We start from the raw sequence: 15,917 nt of genomic DNA on the forward strand, positions 1-15,917 counted from the left end.
AGGGGTAAGAGGGGCGTGGTTAAGAAGATATAGGGCAGAGGTTTGGAGCAGGAAGCCCTCTTACCTTCAAGCTGCAGTGGAAGAAACACCTTTGCTGCTGCTGTGGAGATTCAGAGCGTGGTCGTTAAGAAGATGGCAGAAGAACTGTTGCGGAAGGTGGCACAGCGGGTAGCGGCAGAGGGGCCTGCCTGGCTGGAATCCCTGTTGGAGGAAGGAGAGAGGCGAGGAGCTGATCGGGGCACGGAACAGTCGGGAGCGGCTACCCGAGGTAGGCCGCAGCGCGTTACACGCCCTCCGGTTAGACTAAGCCCTAGCCCTGTTGCTATGAGGGGTGCTGTGACTGCTGCACAGTCATGCGGTGGTCCCAGCAGGTCCCCTAGGCCTATGTCGACGGGTGCTTCGTCGGTCGACATAGTGCCCCCCTCCCCCCCGTCCACTCGTCGCGCTGGCGTCCTTCCCCATGGCGGTAAGAGGGCGGCTGTTAAACCGGCACGGGCACGGTACAACCCGCCTCGAGCTGCTGATGCGGGCGCGGAGGCAGCGGCCGACTATCGTGACAGTGGGGTGAATATGGCGGACTCAGGCGACTGGTCCGACATGGTCGCTTACCATGCGGCATGTTCACAGGAGCTGGGACTTGCTTCTGGGGCCTGTGTGCAGCCGGGGTCGGCGCCATCTTTCCCCGTGCTGTTCTCTACGCAGCCAGAATTGGCGGCGGGGGGAACAGGGGCGGGACGTCCTGGCAGGCGCAGTGCAGCCAGGACACAAGATGGCGGCGCACGAAAAAAGAAGATGGCGGCGGGTGCGGGGAGGCGGACGGTGAGCAAGCAGCCCAGCCAGGGGGCGGGGGCTTCTGCGGTGCCTGTCGCTTCTCCACTCCGGTCCCCCCCGGGCCCCTGTCAGCACGGGTCAGGGGCAGGGGGGGAGTGTGCTAGGAAAGATAGGAGTGAGGGTGTTTTGGATGCTATTTGCCCTTCTCCTGCCTTGTCATCTTTCTCTCCTGCAGGTCCAAGAAGGGAGCGTTCCAGGCGAGGGAGGAAACGCCGGGCTGGTGGACATCGCCGGCACGGCCATCATGGACGTCGCAGGTCAGGTGACGGGAAGAGGCGTGGTCGACGGTATTCCTCGTCTTCCAGCGATGGTTTCTCCTCCTCGTCTGCGACGACGTCCGCATCATCCGGATCATGGAGGAGGTCGTCGAGGAGATCCTCACGGCCGCAGAGACGCAGTCGACGCCGGGAGGTGCAGCGCTTGTCGGTGGATCAGGAGCAGCTGTCCCAGGTTGTACCTCCCGCCGGGCCGGTGGAGGAGGTGCAGGCCGTGGTTCCAGTGCCGCGGCAAGTGGCTGAAGGACCCTCTGGAGTCGGTGGGACCTCTGGGAGCGGTGAGTCGGCCTGCGGTGACGCATGGCTTAATAAACCTAATGCAGCGGGTGCGGATTTGATTTCTGTTTTAAAAGCCGTGGTGGCTGGGTTGAAAGTGAATGAGGGAACGTCGTGTCCCTCTGTGCCACCAGAGGGAGCTATGCCCCCGTCTGAGAAAGAGAATGCTTTAGCTAGTTTGACGTTTAGAGATTCATTGTTTTGTGGAGTCGCTCCTCTCGGGACTCATTTGTCAGCTGAGGTCAAGGACAAGATTTGGAGGAATGAATTTGTGGATATTTGGTCCTTGGTCTCGGTGGAGCAGGTGACTGTCGACAAGGAGCGGGGCTTTGAGAGAGGTTCGGATAGGAAAGCAAAAGTAGCAAAAACATTTGGCAACTGGGTACAGTGTTACGCTACACTGGCTCATGTTATTTGCCAACGCTACCCTGGAAAAGGGGCCGAGTTGTTTGTCTATTTTGACACAATTTTCAGCGCCCACAGGCTGCACGGTGGTGCGGCCTGGTGGCGATATGATGAAGAATTTCGGCGACGTTTGGCTTTGTCGCCTGAGATTAGTTGGGCGACGAAGGCAACGGACGTGTGGTTGCAGCTTATTTTAGCGCAAGGGAGTAGGCAACAACGCCCCTTTCCCAGTGCGGCCGCAGCGCCGGGCCCCGCCCCTGGAGTTGCGGCCGCTAGGCCCACAGGTGCCTGTTGGCTCTACAATGAGGGCCACTGTCGTTTCTTTGCCACGTGCAAATTTCGACATGAATGCTCCATCTGTGGGGGCGCTCATTCGGCGCTCCGGTGTTTCCGGAGAGGTAAGCAGCCGGTCAAGGCACCTCCTTCCGGCGCAGCGGAGAACGCCGGTGAACGTGCTCGAGATGGGCCCATGGTTAGAGCGGTACCACAGGAGGCGGGAAGCAGAGGTGCTCACTAACGGGTTTTCGTTTGGTTTTGAGATTCCTTTTGAATATTCTGCGACATTGTCATTGGCTGACAATTTGAAGTCGATCAATGAGAATGTGGGCATTGCGCGGCTAAAATTAGCTAAAGAAGTGGAATTAGGAAGAATGGCAGGTCCATTCAGCGAGCCGCCGTATACGAATCTGCGAGTTTCCCCCCTTGGTTTAGTTCCAAAGAAGGAACGAGGAAAGTTTAGGCTGATTCATCACCTTTCTTTTCCTCGCGGTGGTTCTGTTAATGACGGTATTTCTAGGGCGGAGGCGGCGGTTTCGTATACGTCTTTTGATGTTGCAGTAAGGTTGGTACAGGCGGCTGGACAAGGGGCGTTGTTAGCCAAATCTGATATTGAAGCGGCCTTTCGTTTGCTGCCGGTTCATCCGGAGTGTTTTCACCTGCTGGGTTGTTGTTTAGACAAAGGGTTTTACGTGGATATGTGCCTTCCTATGGGTTGTTCAATATCATGCAGTTACTTTGAGATGTTTGCGTCATTTTTAGAGTGGGTAGTTCGTTTGGAGTCTGGTTGTGACTCGGTCATTCATTATCTGGATGATTTTCTTTTTGTGGGCCCGGGGGGGTCGGGGTTGTGCAGCACGTTGCTGAGAGTGTTTCGACAGGTGATGTCGCGTTTCGGGGTACCTATTTCCGAGGATAAGACGGAAGGTCCTGTAACGGTTTTGTCATTTTTGGGTATCGAAATAGATAGCGAGCGGATGATTTTTCGGTTGCCGGATGATAAATTGGCAAGGCTAGTGACGCAGGTTGACCAGGTCATGGGGTCGAAAAAAGTGACGTTAAAACAGTTACAGTCGTTAATGGGATTGCTGGTGTTTGCTTGTCGTATAATTCCAATGGGTCGTGTTTTTTCTAGGCGTTTGTCTTTAGCCACTAGAGGTATCTCGAAGCCAAATCATTTTATCCGGGTAACCTCTTGTATGAGGAAGGATTTGTTTGTCTGGCATTCCTTTTTGAGTTCGTTTAACGGGAGGTCGGTGTGTCAGGACGCTGAGTTGTCTAATGTAGATTTGGAATTATTTACGGATGCAGCCGGAAGTGATGGTTTTGGAGCAATTTTGGGCCGAAGTTGGTGTAGATCCCCTTGGCCCTTGCATTGGAGTGATTTGGGAGTCTTACGTAATTTAACGCTATTGGAATTGTTTCCTATTATAGTTGCAATAGAGTTATGGGGTAGCGTGATGGTGAACAAGAGGATTGTATTTTGGACAGACAACATGGCGGTGGTGCATGCGGTGAACGGGTTGTCGTCTAGTTCGTTGCCGGTATTAGCTTTATTAAGACGGTTGGTTTTGAAGTGTTTGCGTTTGAATGTGTGGTTTCGTGCAAAACATGTTCCGGGTGTCAGTAATGTGATGGCTGATGCTTTGTCTCGTTCACAGATGTCCCGGTTTCGGGAATTGCACCCGGCAGCTTTGGCAGAAGGGGTGTCCCCCCCCCCTTCACTTATGGGCCCTGGTCGAGGACAACTTATGAGACTGTTGAGGGGTTCGGTGGTACCGGCGACTTGGAAGAGTCATTGCAGAGCGTGGGATCGGTGGTTGGAGATTGCGGGGAATGACTTCCCATCACAGGAGGGGTGTCACCTGGACGTCACGTTAGCAAGTTTGGTACAAATACGTCAGGAAGGGGGTAGTGCGGCCACGGCGAGCAAGTTTTTAGCAGGAGTGGCCTTTATGTTAAAATTGTGGGGATGCAGAGATGTTACAAAAGAATTTGTAGTTCGGCAGTCTTTAAAAGGGTGGAAAAAAGAGGCGTGTTCAAGGGACACGAGGCGGCCAGTATCTTTTTCACTTTTGGGTCGGCTTCTAGCCGTTTTATGTTTTGTGTGTCGGGATGAATATGAAGTGTCCTTGTTCGGCGCGGCGTTTTCGTTGGCTTTCTTTGCCGCGTTACGGGTTAGTGAGCTGGTTCCGCACAGAGTAAGTGCGAGCGGTGGTCTTCTCGGATCGGATGTAGTAACGTTGGGAGATTCTCTCAGGGTCTGTGTGCGGAGGTCAAAGACTGATGTGGTAGGAAAGGGGGCTTGGCTGTCGATTGGGAGGATTGGGGGGCAGTATTGCCCGGTAAAATGGGTCCAGGAATTCGTGTTGGTCCGAGTGCCCGGGACTCAATTCTTGATCCATCAGGATGGATCCGCGATGTCGCGTTTTCAATTTGAGGCGATTTTTAAGGCCGGCTTGAGGTATCTAGGTTTGCCGCCGGGCGATTTTGGTACACATTCATTTAGGATAGGTGCGGCAACTGAGGCGGATGCCTTGGGTTTGGATTCAGCGGCTATCATGAGTCTGGGTAGATGGCGCTCTAATAGCTATAAGTCATATGTGCGACCTGATCTGGTTTTAAAGATGGTGTAAGCTGGAAGTTTTCATAAGAAAGTGTCGCCCCCTCCCCTTCCCCCCCCCCCCTGTTTTCCTTCCTGTTACATGGAGTGTTATGTTAACCCTGCCGGTAATTTTCATTTGACCGGAATGTAGCTTAATTTCTTTGTTAGGGTTGCGGCGCCCCCAAGTGTGGATCTTGGGGCATTCGTATGTGCACTGGGCAGCGGTTCGAGCGGGTCGAAGGCCATTAGGTCCGAATTTGGGCCTCGCACAGGCCGACGTCCATTGGAGAGGTGTCCGGGGATTACGGTGGGTGCAGTTACTGCCAGAAGTAGTGGCAGTTACAAGGCACACGTACGGACCTGTTGTCCTAATCATCCATGCGGGTGGAAATTATATCGGCCAAGTGAAAATGGCGGAGTTATTGTCAATCATACGAACTGATTTGGCGCGTTTTCGGGATCTGTTCGCCCGTTGCGTGATAGTTTGGTCCGAAATAGTGGCGCGCACGGTGTGGCGAGGAGCGAGGAATATGGCAGCGTTGGAGAGAGTGCGCAGGTTAATTAATGTGCGGGTGTCGCGGTTCATTCGCTCTATAGGGGGGATCGGGTTGCGACACCAATCCCTGGAGGGGGATAATGCAGATCTGCTGGCGCCGGATGGAGTGCATCTGAATGATATCGGGCTCGATATCTTTTTACTGGATCTCTTGGATGGTGCCGAGAGAGGGTTGGCGTTGCTTGGTGGGGGTGGTCGGGGGACTGAGTAGGTTTCTCAGTTCCCCCTTCTTGGCGGAAAGTACGGCAGATGAAGACGGAGGTAGCACCCTACATGCCTGATGGAGACAGGGAGCATCGGCATTTCAGGAGGAGAGAAAATAAATAAATATATATATGTCTTCATGCCGATGGTTGTAAATAATAATAAAGCTGTGGCCACTTCCACATTTGCATAAAGAAGGTGTTGGTGTGTTAATTCAAAGAAGGATGGTTAAGGTCCTGGGCAGGTAAAGTGGATAATGGGTCCTTGCAGTCTTGTAGACACTGAAGCGCCTAGGGAGAGTGTCAGGGACTGCAAGGGGTTAAGAAAGGATGGAACGGTTTAAAATAATGCCCAGGATCAGGATTGGTCAACAAGGGGTAAGAGGGGCGTGGTTAAGAAGATATAGGGCAGAGGTTTGGAGCAGGAAGCCCTCTTACCTTCAAGCTGCAGTGGAAGAAACACCCGCCCTCCCTCCCCTGGTGGTTTTGGTTTTGTTTTTAAAAAAAAAAATTTTTCTACGGTTATATTCTTGTTCTGGCGTTTTTCTGGTTTTTTCGTAGATGTCACAGCTGGCGGAAAGTACGGCAGATGAAGACGGAGGTAGCACCCTACATGCCTGATGGAGACAGGGAGCATCGGCATTTCAGGAGGAGAGAAAATAAATAAATATATATATGTCTTCATGCCGATGGTTGTAAATAATAATAAAGCTGTGGCCACTTCCACATTTGCATAAAGAAGGTGTTGGTGTGTTAATTCAAAGAAGGATGGTTAAGGTCCTGGGCAGGTAAAGTGGATAATGGGTCCTTGCAGTCCAAGGTGTGAAGGAACAAGGGGTGGCTGTGGGCATGCACTTGCTGCCGCTGCCAGTGTTTATCTGCATGGCAGCAGGGCATTTGGGCGTTGCCAGGAAGGCGTTTTTATGTAGATTCCTCCTCTTTCAGCACTGCATTGTGGTGCAAGCAAAAGAAGCAAATCCTGTCTGGCTTCCTCTCCGGCCTTTATTCACCTCCCGTGTAGCTGTGAGTGTGTGAGCCTGCAGGGCCCCATGGAATTGCCTAGAAGTAGGCTGAATCGCTGCAAGGGCTGAACAGCAGTATCGGGCAGGCTCGGGCAACGCGCGGCCCGTTCGGGTTATCGCTTCTCGGCCTTTTGGCTAAGATCAAGTGTAGTATCTGTTCTTATCAGTTTAATATCTGATACGTCCCCTATCTGGGGACCATATATTAAATGGATTTTTAGAACAGGGAGATGGAAATAGAGCTTGCTCTGTCCACTCCACGCATTGACCTGGTATTGCAGTATTTCCAGGACCGGTGCACCCTTTCCTTATGTGTTGACTAAAAGCAGATTCCAAAAGTGTTTTTTGTCTTTGCTATTGTTTCTGTCTTTCTGAAGGGATCTCCCCTTTTAATCCCATTATTTCAACACCTGTTGGACAATGCATGAGTGATAATGAGCTCATTGATTAAATGCAATTAATGAATAGATTGCCACCTCTTGTTGTGTGTCGTCTGTGTTTCTGTGTTTCCGGCATTTCACATTGGAACACCTCATTCACCTTCCTTGTCTTCTCTCCGCCCTCCCTTTTAGGTAAGTTAAAGAGCTGCACCTGAGCCAGCCACTGATTGATTGATTGATTGATTGATTGATTGATTGATTGATTGATTGATTGATGCAGCACAACAGTCAAATAGTGGAGTGGAGTAGGGGAACAGCAAACAGCCAATAAAGCAGCCCGCCCGCTCGCCTGCCCGCCACAATGGACCTACCTGTGTACACTAGATGGATGTGATGGAATGTACTGTCGTCCCTACATTTCAAGAAGAAGTAAGAATTGCAGTTGCAACAAAGCCTTGCTTGCCTACAAAGAGAGCAGCAATTTGGATTTGTTACTATGTTACCTAGAAGAATAACAAACTGTGCAAGGATGGAGGTTGTAGGAGCAAGGAGAAGTTGTCTGTAAAGTTGGTGGATGCCTATTTTCCATTTTGCAGTCCCTTGTCTCCCTCTTGTGGCCTCCTGGAGGCAACTAGCTGTGCAAAAAAAAGACAGCCTGGCGGCCGGCTGTTGCAGTGTTGCCCTCTCAGGCAACACTGAGTGACTGACTGAGCCTCACCGTCTTATATAAAGTTCAGACGGAACTTTGCACGTGTCATAGTGGAGCCCTCAGGATTCCAGAGCCAGCTTTCTGACATCATAATGGGGCCTCAGAGATAAAAGCCTGGGCCCAGGCAGTGTTGGTCAGTGCTGCTCAGCAGGCAGCACTGGACTGGACTGGATTACAGCTGATACAAGGTGTGAAGGAACAAGGGGTGGCTGTGGGCATGCACTTGCTGCCGCTGCCAGTGTTTATCTGCATGGCAGCAGGGCATTTGGGCGTTGCCAGGAAGGCGTTTTTATGTAGATTCCTCCTCTTTCAGCACTGCATTGTGGTGCAAGCAAAAGAAGCAAATCCTGTCTGGCTTCCTCTCCGGCCTTTATTCACCTCCCGTGTAGCTGTGAGTGTGTGAGCCTGCAGGGCCCCATGGAATTGCCTAGAAGTAGGCTGAATCGCTGCAAGGGCTGAACAGCAGTATCGGGCAGGCTCGGGCAACGCGCGGCCCGTTCGGGTTATCGCTTCTCGGCCTTTTGGCTAAGATCAAGTGTAGTATCTGTTCTTATCAGTTTAATATCTGATACGTCCCCTATCTGGGGACCATATATTAAATGGATTTTTAGAACAGGGAGATGGAAATAGAGCTTGCTCTGTCCACTCCACGCATTGACCTGGTATTGCAGTATTTCCAGGACCGGTGCACCCTTTCCTTATGTGTTGACTAAAAGCAGATTCCAAAAGTGTTTTTTGTCTTTGCTATTGTTTCTGTCTTTCTGAAGGGATCTCCCCTTTTAATCCCATTATTTCAACACCTGTTGGACAATGCATGAGTGATAATGAGCTCATTGATTAAATGCAATTAATGAATAGATTGCCACCTCTTGTTGTGTGTCGTCTGTGTTTCTGTGTTTCCGGCATTTCACATTGGAACACCTCATTCACCTTCCTTGTCTTCTCTCCGCCCTCCCTTTTAGGTAAGTTAAAGAGCTGCACCTGAGCCAGCCACTGATTGATTGATTGATTGATTGATTGATTGATTGATTGATTGATTGATGCAGCACAACAGTCAAATAGTGGAGTGGAGTAGGGGAACAGCAAACAGCCAATAAAGCAGCCCGCCCGCTCGCCTGCCCGCCACAATGGACCTACCTGTGTACACTAGATGGATGTGATGGAATGTACTGTCGTCCCTACATTTCAAGAAGAAGTAAGAATTGCAGTTGCAACAAAGCCTTGCTTGCCTACAAAGAGAGCAGCAATTTGGATTTGTTACTATGTTACCTAGAAGAATAACAAACTGTGCAAGGATGGAGGTTGTAGGAGCAAGGAGAAGTTGTCTGTAAAGTTGGTGGATGCCTATTTTCCATTTTGCAGTCCCTTGTCTCCCTCTTGTGGCCTCCTGGAGGCAACTAGCTGTGCAAAAAAAAGACAGCCTGGCGGCCGGCTGTTGCAGTGTTGCCCTCTCAGGCAACACTGAGTGACTGACTGAGCCTCACCGTCTTATATAAAGTTCAGACGGAACTTTGCACGTGTCATAGTGGAGCCCTCAGGATTCCAGAGCCAGCTTTCTGACATCATAATGGGGCCTCAGAGATAAAAGCCTGGGCCCAGGCAGTGTTGGTCAGTGCTGCTCAGCAGGCAGCACTGGACTGGACTGGATTACAGCTGATACAAGGTGTGAAGGAACAAGGGGTGGCTGTGGGCATGCACTTGCTGCCGCTGCCAGTGTTTATCTGCATGGCAGCAGGGCATTTGGGCGTTGCCAGGAAGGCGTTTTTATGTAGATTCCTCCTCTTTCAGCACTGCATTGTGGTGCAAGCAAAAGAAGCAAATCCTGTCTGGCTTCCTCTCCGGCCTTTATTCACCTCCCGTGTAGCTGTGAGTGTGTGAGCCTGCAGGGCCCCATGGAATTGCCTAGAAGTAGGCTGAATCGCTGCAAGGGCTGAACAGCAGTATCAGGCAGGCTCGGGCAACGCGCGGCCCGTTCGGGTTATCGCTTCTCGGCCTTTTGGCTAAGATCAAGTGTAGTATCTGTTCTTATCAGTTTAATATCTGATATGTCCCCTATCTGGGGACCATATATTAAATGGATTTTTAGAACAGGGAGATGGAAATAGAGCTTGCTCTGTCCACTCCACGCATTGACCTGGTATTGCAGTATTTCCAGGACCGGTGCACCCTTTCCTTATGTGTTGACTAAAAGCAGATTCCAAAAGTGTTTTTTGTCTTTGCTATTGTTTCTGTCTTTCTGAAGGGATCTCCCCTTTTAATCCCATTATTTCAACACCTGTTGGACAATGCATGAGTGATAATGAGCTCATTGATTAAATGCAATTAATGAATAGATTGCCACCTCTTGTTGTGTGTCGTCTGTGTTTCTGTGTTTCCGGCATTTCACATTGGAACACCTCATTCACCTTCCTTGTCTTCTCTCCGCCCTCCCTTTTAGGTAAGTTAAAGAGCTGCACCTGAGCCAGCCACTGATTGATTGATTGATTGATTGATTGATTGATTGATTGATTGATTGATTGATTGATTGATGCAGCACAACAGTCAAATAGTGGAGTGGAGTAGGGGAACAGCAAACAGCCAATAAAGCAGCCCGCCCGCTCGCCTGCCCGCCACAATGGACCTACCTGTGTACACTAGATGGATGTGATGGAATGTACTGTCGTCCCTACATTTCAAGAAGAAGTAAGAATTGCAGTTGCAACAAAGCCTTGCTTGCCTACAAAGAGAGCAGCAATTTGGATTTGTTACTATGTTACCTAGAAGAATAACAAACTGTGCAAGGATGGAGGTTGTAGGAGCAAGGAGAAGTTGTCTGTAAAGTTGGTGGATGCCTATTTTCCATTTTGCAGTCCCTTGTCTCCCTCTTGTGGCCTCCTGGAGGCAACTAGCTGTGCAAAAAAAAGACAGCCTGGCGGCCGGCTGTTGCAGTGTTGCCCTCTCAGGCAACACTGAGTGACTGACTGAGCCTCACCGTCTTATATAAAGTTCAGACGGAACTTTGCACGTGTCATAGTGGAGCCCTCAGGATTCCAGAGCCAGCTTTCTGACATCATAATGGGGCCTCAGAGATAAAAGCCTGGGCCCAGGCAGTGTTGGTCAGTGCTGCTCAGCAGGCAGCACTGGACTGGACTGGATTACAGCTGATACAAGGTGTGAAGGAACAAGGGGTGGCTGTGGGCATGCACTTGCTGCCGCTGCCAGTGTTTATCTGCATGGCAGCAGGGCATTTGGGCGTTGCCAGGAAGGCGTTTTTATGTAGATTCCTCCTCTTTCAGCACTGCATTGTGGTGCAAGCAAAAGAAGCAAATCCTGTCTGGCTTCCTCTCCGGCCTTTATTCACCTCCCGTGTAGCTGTGAGTGTGTGAGCCTGCAGGGCCCCATGGAATTGCCTAGAAGTAGGCTGAATCGCTGCAAGGGCTGAACAGCAGTATCGGGCAGGCTCGGGCAACGCGCGGCCCGTTCGGGTTATCGCTTCTCGGCCTTTTGGCTAAGATCAAGTGTAGTATCTGTTCTTATCAGTTTAATATCTGATACGTCCCCTATCTGGGGACCATATATTAAATGGATTTTTAGAACAGGGAGATGGAAATAGAGCTTGCTCTGTCCACTCCACGCATTGACCTGGTATTGCAGTATTTCCAGGACCGGTGCACCCTTTCCTTATGTGTTGACTAAAAGCAGATTCCAAAAGTGTTTTTTGTCTTTGCTATTGTTTCTGTCTTTCTGAAGGGATCTCCCCTTTTAATCCCATTATTTCAACACCTGTTGGACAATGCATGAGTGATAATGAGCTCATTGATTAAATGCAATTAATGAATAGATTGCCACCTCTTGTTGTGTGTCGTCTGTGTTTCTGTGTTTCCGGCATTTCACATTGGAACACCTCATTCACCTTCCTTGTCTTCTCTCCGCCCTCCCTTTTAGGTAAGTTAAAGAGCTGCACCTGAGCCAGCCACTGATTGATTGATTGATTGATTGATTGATTGATTGATGCAGCACAACAGTCAAATAGTGGAGTGGAGTAGGGGAACAGCAAACAGCCAATAAAGCAGCCCGCCCGCTCGCCTGCCCGCCACAATGGACCTACCTGTGTACACTAGATGGATGTGATGGAATGTACTGTCGTCCCTACATTTCAAGAAGAAGTAAGAATTGCAGTTGAAACAAAGCCTTGCTTGCCTACAAAGAGAGCAGCAATTTGGATTTGTTACTATGTTACCTAGAAGAATAACAAACTGTGCAAGGATGGAGGTTGTAGGAGCAAGGAGAAGTTGTCTGTAAAGTTGGTGGATGCCTATTTTCCATTTTGCAGTCCCTTGTCTCCCTCTTGTGGCCTCCTGGAGGCAACTAGCTGTGCAAAAAAAAGACAGCCTGGCGGCCGGCTGTTGCAGTGTTGCCCTCTCAGGCAACACTGAGTGACTGACTGAGCCTCACCGTCTTATATAAAGTTCAGACGGAACTTTGCACGTGTCATAGTGGAGCCCTCAGGATTCCAGAGCCAGCTTTCTGACATCATAATGGGGCCTCAGAGATAAAAGCCTGGGCCCAGGCAGTGTTGGTCAGTGCTGCTCAGCAGGCAGCACTGGACTGGACTGGATTACAGCTGATACAAGGTGTGAAGGAACAAGGGGTGGCTGTGGGCATGCACTTGCTGCCGCTGCCAGTGTTTATCTGCATGGCAGCAGGGCATTTGGGCGTTGCCAGGAAGGCGTTTTTATGTAGATTCCTCCTCTTTCAGCACTGCATTGTGGTGCAAGCAAAAGAAGCAAATCCTGTCTGGCTTCCTCTCCGGCCTTTATTCACCTCCCGTGTAGCTGTGAGTGTGTGAGCCTGCAGGGCCCCATGGAATTGCCTAGAAGTAGGCTGAATCGCTGCAAGGGCTGAACAGCAGTATCGGGCAGGCTCGGGCAACGCGCGGCCCGTTCGGGTTATCGCTTCTCGGCCTTTTGGCTAAGATCAAGTGTAGTATCTGTTCTTATCAGTTTAATATCTGATACGTCCCCTATCTGGGGACCATATATTAAATGGATTTTTAGAACAGGGAGATGGAAATAGAGCTTGCTCTGTCCACTCCACGCATTGACCTGGTATTGCAGTATTTCCAGGACCGGTGCACCCTTTCCTTATGTGTTGACTAAAAGCAGATTCCAAAAGTGTTTTTTGTCTTTGCTATTGTTTCTGTCTTTCTGAAGGGATCTCCCCTTTTAATCCCATTATTTCAACACCTGTTGGACAATGCATGAGTGATAATGAGCTCATTGATTAAATGCAATTAATGAATAGATTGCCACCTCTTGTTGTGTGTCGTCTGTGTTTCTGTGTTTCCGGCATTTCACATTGGAACACCTCATTCACCTTCCTTGTCTTCTCTCCGCCCTCCCTTTTAGGTAAGTTAAAGAGCTGCACCTGAGCCAGCCACTGATTGATTGATTGATTGATTGATTGATTGATTGATTGATTGATTGATTGATTGATTGATTGATGCAGCACAACAGTCAAATAGTGGAGTGGAGTAGGGGAACAGCAAACAGCCAATAAAGCAGCCCGCCCGCTCGCCTGCCCGCCACAATGGACCTACCTGTGTACACTAGATGGATGTGATGGAATGTACTGTCGTCCCTACATTTCAAGAAGAAGTAAGAATTGCAGTTGCAACAAAGCCTTGCTTGCCTACAAAGAGAGCAGCAATTTGGATTTGTTACTATGTTACCTAGAAGAATAACAAACTGTGCAAGGATGGAGGTTGTAGGAGCAAGGAGAAGTTGTCTGTAAAGTTGGTGGATGCCTATTTTCCATTTTGCAGTCCCTTGTCTCCCTCTTGTGGCCTCCTGGAGGCAACTAGCTGTGCAAAAAAAAGACAGCCTGGCGGCCGGCTGTTGCAGTGTTGCCCTCTCAGGCAACACTGAGTGACTGACTGAGCCTCACCGTCTTATATAAAGTTCAGACGGAACTTTGCACGTGTCATAGTGGAGCCCTCAGGATTCCAGAGCCAGCTTTCTGACATCATAATGGGGCCTCAGAGATAAAAGCCTGGGCCCAGGCAGTGTTGGTCAGTGCTGCTCAGCAGGCAGCACTGGACTGGACTGGATTACAGCTGATACAAGGTGTGAAGGAACAAGGGGTGGCTGTGGGCATGCACTTGCTGCCGCTGCCAGTGTTTATCTGCATGGCAGCAGGGCATTTGGGCGTTGCCAGGAAGGCGTTTTTATGTAGATTCCTCCTCTTTCAGCACTGCATTGTGGTGCAAGCAAAAGAAGCAAATCCTGTCTGGCTTCCTCTCCGGCCTTTATTCACCTCCCGTGTAGCTGTGAGTGTGTGAGCCTGCAGGGCCCCATGGAATTGCCTAGAAGTAGGCTGAATCGCTGCAAGGGCTGAACAGCAGTATCGGGCAGGCTCGGGCAACGCGCGGCCCGTTCGGGTTATCGCTTCTCGGCCTTTTGGCTAAGATCAAGTGTAGTATCTGTTCTTATCAGTTTAATATCTGATACGTCCCCTATCTGGGGACCATATATTAAATGGATTTTTAGAACAGGGAGATGGAAATAGAGCTTGCTCTGTCCACTCCACGCATTGACCTGGTATTGCAGTATTTCCAGGACCGGTGCACCCTTTCCTTATGTGTTGACTAAAAGCAGATTCCAAAAGTGTTTTTTGTCTTTGCTATTGTTTCTGTCTTTCTGAAGGGATCTCCCCTTTTAATCCCATTATTTCAACACCTGTTGGACAATGCATGAGTGATAATGAGCTCATTGATTAAATGCAATTAATGAATAGATTGCCACCTCTTGTTGTGTGTCGTCTGTGTTTCTGTGTTTCCGGCATTTCACATTGGAACACCTCATTCACCTTCCTTGTCTTCTCTCCGCCCTCCCTTTTAGGTAAGTTAAAGAGCTGCACCTGAGCCAGCCACTGATTGATTGATTGATTGATTGATTGATTGATTGATTGATTGATTGATTGATTGATTGATTGATTGATGCAGCACAACAGTCAAATAGTGGAGTGGAGTAGGGGAACAGCAAACAGCCAATAAAGCAGCCCGCCCGCTCGCCTGCCCGCCACAATGGACCTACCTGTGTACACTAGATGGATGTGATGGAATGTACTGTCGTCCCTACATTTCAAGAAGAAGTAAGAATTGCAGTTGCAACAAAGCCTTGCTTGCCTACAAAGAGAGCAGCAATTTGGATTTGTTACTATGTTACCTAGAAGAATAACAAACTGTGCAAGGATGGAGGTTGTTGGAGCAAGGAGAAGTTGTCTGTAAAGTTGGTGGATGCCTATTTTCCATTTTGCAGTCCCTTGTCTCCCTCTTGTGGCCTCCTGGAGGCAACTAGCTGTGCAAAAAAAAGACAGCCTGGCGGCCGGCTGTTGCAGTGTTGCCCTCTCAGGCAACACTGAGTGACTGACTGAGCCTCACCGTCTTATATAAAGTTCAGACGGAACTTTGCACGTGTCATAGTGGAGCCCTCAGGATTCCAGAGCCAGCTTTCTGACATCATAATGGGGCCTCAGAGATAAAAGCCTGGGCCCAGGCAGTGTTGGTCAGTGCTGCTCAGCAGGCAGCACTGGACTGGACTGGATTACAGCTGATACAAGGTGTGAAGGAACAAGGGGTGGCTGTGGGCATGCACTTGCTGCCGCTGCCAGTGTTTATCTGCATGGCAGCAGGGCATTTGGGCGTTGCCAGGAAGGCGTTTTTATGTAGATTCCTCCTCTTTCAGCACTGCATTGTGGTGCAAGCAAAAGAAGCAAATCCTGTCTGGCTTCCTCTCCGGCCTTTATTCACCTCCCGTGTAGCTGTGAGTGTGTGAGCCTGCAGGGCCCCATGGAATTGCCTAGAAGTAGGCTGAATCGCTGCAAGGGCTGAACAGCAGTATCGGGCAGGATCGGGCAACGCGCGGCCCGTTCGGGTTATCGCTTCTCGGCCTTTTGGCTAAGATCAAGTGTAGTATCTGTTCTTATCAGTTTAATATCTGATACGTCCCCTATCTGGGGACCATATATTAAATGGATTTTTAGAACAGGGAGATGGAAATAGAGCTTGCTCTGTCCACTCCACGCATTGACCTGGTATTGCAGTATTTCCAGGACCGGTGCACCCTTTCCTTATGTGTTGACTAAAAGCAGATTCCAAAAGTGTTTTTTGTCTTTGCTATTGTTTCTGTCTTTCTGAAGGGATCTCCCCTTTTAATCCCATTATTTCAACACCTGTTGGACAATGCATGAGTGATAATGAGCTCATTGATTAAATGCAATTAATGAATAGATTGCCACCTCTTGTTGTGTGTCGTCTGTGTTTCTGTGTTTCCGGCATTTCACATTGGAACACCTCATTCACCTTCCTTGTCTTCTCTCCGCCCTCCCTTTTAGGTAAGT

General features: G+C 49.7%; 7 non-coding genes across 7 annotated transcripts; all 7 read left to right on the forward strand.

Moving 5' to 3' along the window:
• Positions 1–6,564: 6,564 nt before the first annotated feature.
• Positions 6,565–6,755, forward strand: LOC142687312 (U2 spliceosomal RNA). Its single transcript, XR_012856550.1, has one exon. It is a non-coding gene; the product is annotated as a U2 spliceosomal RNA (small nuclear RNA).
• Positions 6,756–8,043: 1,288 nt separating this feature from the next.
• On the forward strand, positions 8,044–8,234 carry LOC142687314 (U2 spliceosomal RNA). The gene has a single exon (XR_012856552.1). It is a non-coding gene; the product is annotated as a U2 spliceosomal RNA (small nuclear RNA).
• Positions 8,235–9,518: 1,284 nt separating this feature from the next.
• Positions 9,519–9,709, forward strand: LOC142687313 (U2 spliceosomal RNA). Its single transcript, XR_012856551.1, has one exon. It is a non-coding gene; the product is annotated as a U2 spliceosomal RNA (small nuclear RNA).
• Positions 9,710–11,005: 1,296 nt separating this feature from the next.
• LOC142687315 (U2 spliceosomal RNA) lies at positions 11,006–11,196 on the forward strand. Its single transcript, XR_012856553.1, has one exon. It is a non-coding gene; the product is annotated as a U2 spliceosomal RNA (small nuclear RNA).
• A 1,272-nt stretch (positions 11,197–12,468) lies between these two features.
• On the forward strand, positions 12,469–12,659 carry LOC142687316 (U2 spliceosomal RNA). Its single transcript, XR_012856554.1, has one exon. It is a non-coding gene; the product is annotated as a U2 spliceosomal RNA (small nuclear RNA).
• Positions 12,660–13,959: 1,300 nt separating this feature from the next.
• On the forward strand, positions 13,960–14,150 carry LOC142687318 (U2 spliceosomal RNA). The gene has a single exon (XR_012856555.1). It is a non-coding gene; the product is annotated as a U2 spliceosomal RNA (small nuclear RNA).
• A 1,304-nt stretch (positions 14,151–15,454) lies between these two features.
• LOC142687319 (U2 spliceosomal RNA) lies at positions 15,455–15,645 on the forward strand. The gene has a single exon (XR_012856556.1). It is a non-coding gene; the product is annotated as a U2 spliceosomal RNA (small nuclear RNA).
• The last annotated feature ends 272 nt before the right edge of the window (positions 15,646–15,917 follow it).

This window comes from Rhinoderma darwinii (genome assembly GCF_050947455.1).
Source record: "Rhinoderma darwinii isolate aRhiDar2 chromosome 5 unlocalized genomic scaffold, aRhiDar2.hap1 SUPER_5_unloc_21, whole genome shotgun sequence".
Classification (NCBI taxonomy): Eukaryota; Metazoa; Chordata; class Amphibia; order Anura; family Rhinodermatidae; genus Rhinoderma; species Rhinoderma darwinii.